This window comes from Brienomyrus brachyistius, unplaced genomic scaffold (genome assembly GCF_023856365.1).
Source record: "Brienomyrus brachyistius isolate T26 unplaced genomic scaffold, BBRACH_0.4 scaffold114, whole genome shotgun sequence".
Lineage (NCBI taxonomy): Eukaryota > Metazoa > Chordata > Actinopteri > Osteoglossiformes > Mormyridae > Brienomyrus > Brienomyrus brachyistius.
Window position 1 is genome coordinate 264,180 of NW_026042389.1, and position 3,925 is coordinate 268,104.

Below are 3,925 nucleotides of genomic sequence, written 5' to 3' on the forward strand. Positions count from 1 at the left end.
CCTGTCCCTGACCCAGCTCCAGACTTTCCTGCCCTAGTCCCCGAGGAGGTCCCGGACAGTCCGACCACCGTGTGTGCCACGCCCCCTGATTATCCACGTGTGCTTCCCTGATCGTACCCAGCTGTGTCCGATTATTTTCAATCAGTCCTGTCTATTTGAGTCCATGTCTTACTAGAGTTCAGTGTCCGTCATTGAAGTCCGTCTGCGTGAGATGTTTCCTGCACCCCCGTATTTCCCCGTATCCTGCCTGCCTTGCCTGTTTCCTGCCCGTCCGCCGCTCCCGTTAAACGGCGATCGTGACACAAGGCACACGCACATCAACAAGTACCAATGCAGCAAATACAGATGAACAATTTAGGAGGAATACTAGTCAAAGGAAGGAAGAAAAGCAGCCCACCCTATCTCATGGTCACGGACACAAACATCAGGGAGTGTTATGAAGAAGACACCACACTTAGCACCATTGGTTTTACGCAGTGAATTACACCAGAGAGAGTTTTTACATTCTAGCTGTGTTACATAACATTCCTCAGCCTTCAGGTTTTTTCCACACAATGCAGGACACGCAGGGGTGCCAAACACAACAGCGGAACTGCAGTGTAGCCAATTATTTGTTTCAGTAGTTTTAAGAAAACTAGAACATAAAATGTTTGTTTTACTTAGGTAAAAGTCCAGTTGAAACAGACTTTATTTTTAAAAAGTTAGATTGGCTTTAAGTGATGAAACATGTTACTTGTGTTAATATTGCTTAATGAAGTGTAGGTGACATAGAAGCATGCAGTTTGATGTTTGGGGGCTGTAGTTTTTAATGGGACTATTTGAATATGGAGTACTAGTGTTGTACTTTTTAAGGGTACAGCACACGAAAAAAATACAGAGTATTAAAAGTGCCTCTCTTTAAAGGAACTGAGTTATCTTAGTGTATTTTACATCACATACACTCTCGGTCCGCTGGGGGAGTCCATCCCGCTGTAGTTGGAGAATGCTGCCATCAGTCGCTCGGTGTAGCACTCGCAGGATTTACCAGGCTCCTGTTTAAACTGATGCATCATGCCCCAGTCCATGCGCAGGAGGACCAGTCTCTGAAGGGCTGTCGCATGGTGAGGTCTGTTCTGCCTGGGATCCAGCAGGTCACTGGCAATGTCCTTCAACTCCTTCATCTACAGTGTCAGATGAGCAAACCTCATCTCCCCCTTGAGGATTTGGACAAACCAACATAGGGGCAAGAATTTCTGCTACCTCGTCCTGCTGCCTGAGTGTTTCGCCACGGCACTTCATCACCGAGAAGGAGGTAGAGTCGGGTGCTGAATGGTTATGATCCTCGTCTGCAGGGGGGAGAGGGGAAGGGGCAGGGGAACCACTTGCTACTCCTCCCTCGGCGGCATAAGGAGGAAGCTGCTGTTTGGGCAGCAATGCTTGGGCAGGAGCCACACAGTTTATTTCTGGGTATCTAATTAGCGGACACCATTAGGTCCCTTCAGGGGCTCCACAGACAAACTCATTGACATAATAGAATTGTCACAGAAAAATTCTTTGTCACATTCTCAGTCGACATAGACTGTGTGCTGTTTACATATTTTTGGCACAAACGAAATCTCATATGCATATTGACATATCTTTGGCACAAGTGGACCTCCATCACTTTAAAGAGGGTAAACTCTGGTCAGGAAATTTACGACGTCAGAATAAACTGATTTTTAACAGAAGTAACTGACATGCCCTAATAAGGAAATGCATACAATCAGAATACAATATCTGTGGTTTTTAACAGTGGTAACAATCTGATAATGAAAGGAATCAGATCAACATTTCTATAGCATGTAACAGAGCTTGCTCCCCTCCAGAACTCATTGTTCCAGTAGTTATCTGAAATCATCTGCAGGAGCTATTCTTTTATTTGTATATTAAGCGTAATTATTCATGAATATTATTGATGATGTTTATTTGTTCAATGTTTTTATTTATTCGTATTTATTGTTTATAATATAATGTTATATATATATATATATATATATATATATATATATATATATATATATATAGTATTGTAATAGGGGTGGCATGGTGGTGCAGTGGTTAGCACTGTTGCCTCACACCTCTGGGACCTGGGTTCGAGTCTCCGCCTGGGTCACATGTGTGTGGAGTTTGCATGTTCTCCCCGTGTCGTCGTGGGGTTTCCTCCGGGTACTCCGGTTTCCCCCCACAGTCCAAAAACATGCTGAGGCTAATTGGAATCACTGAATTGCCCATAGGTGTGCATGTGTGAGTGAATGGTGTGTGAGTGTGCCCTGCGATGGGCTGGCCCCCCATCCTGGGTTGTTCCCTGCCTCGTGCCCATTGCTTCCGGGATAGGCTCCGGACCCCCCGCGACCCAGTAGGATAAGCGGTTTGGAAAATGGATGGATGGATGGATGGATAGTATTGTAATACTTGAAACGAGAGGTACTGCCTGCCTTAGTGATCTTTACTATTGTGTAAGTGTATTCCCACCTGTAGGGGGCAGCAATGGTTGTTATTAGAGGTGCTGAGATTACGCGGCTCAGGGCTGAAGGTGCAAAGTGAAACAGTCATTGACCGTATTTGCCGTGTGTGATGGTGTCTGCATATCGACCCTTTCGAGCCAAACAAACCAGTTCAAAGTACTGTGCGTTAATATATCATATGAATAAATCCACTCAAGAACTAAACTCAATATCGTATCCTCATCATTCAACGCGTCCGACTTTTCCACCTCTTACCACAAGGCAGTGGATTACATGGGGAAATTACAAACAAGGAGAATTTAATCTGTTTTTCCTCTACATTGTCGTTATTCAGAATATTACAGACTATGAACAAAAACGGACAATGTAAGAAAATAAAAAAATGTGTATGAAAGCTAGAGTATTTTTGCAGTGGTGAACACTAGCTGGTTTATGTACTAGCTCACACTCAAGAAACAGCATAAATGCTACTCATACACAGTTGGGGGGCAGGGGTCAGTCCTTGTGCCTGTAATGAGAAGGTCACCAGTTGAAACTAACTCAGCCACAGCACGTCTGTGGGTCCTTGAGCAAGGCCCTTAACCCCCAGCTCCCTGGGCGCCCCAACAGGCAGCTGCACTTCGCGGACAATTTACTCCACAAAGAGTAAGTTGAGGGAGACATAAAAAACAATTTCCCCACAGGGATTAATAAAGTCCATCCATCTATGGAATATTATTTAGCACTATCTAACGTAGAATATAAGAATTATGATTTTATAAAAAGTATGCCAAATATCCATGATATAATCATTACAATGTAAACATTGTAATGTAATCAACACAATGGAACCAACTGAGTATGTATTTGCACCTTTTGTTAGTCTAAGTTTCTGTTAGCTACTTTATGTTAGTCATGAATCTATGAATATTCACTTTTATTAGCGTATATTTCATCATTATGTAAAAGGACAAATATATTATCAACCTTTTAGTGAGACAATGTGTAAACGGCTGAAAATACCAAGGTTTACTACTGAAGGAAGGGATTCACCTGAGTTCACCAGAAGTTCATGGCTGAGTATTTTTAAAAAACCAAGTGGAGCTGCTCGCGCCACTATTATGTTCAACCGAGAGACCAAACGGTAAAAGAAATGACTATCAAACTTATCACCTAGAGGTGAACATAAATCTATACAAATATCACCTGCATGCACATTACTTCTTTTACAATAACCAACTCCTGATCCATACTGTTAGTCGTGAAAAAAATAACTATTGTGTACATAGAGGCCCTGTGTAAAAAGATAACTGCCAAGGAAAAGATCAAAAACATTTATTTCAAGGATTCAAAGTTTTTATGGTCATGTACAGTGTACAGTGCAGTTCTTATTTGATTAACTTGAATGTCTTCACAGACAAGACGATTAAACAAATAAAGCAGCGCAACATTACAGTAACTAA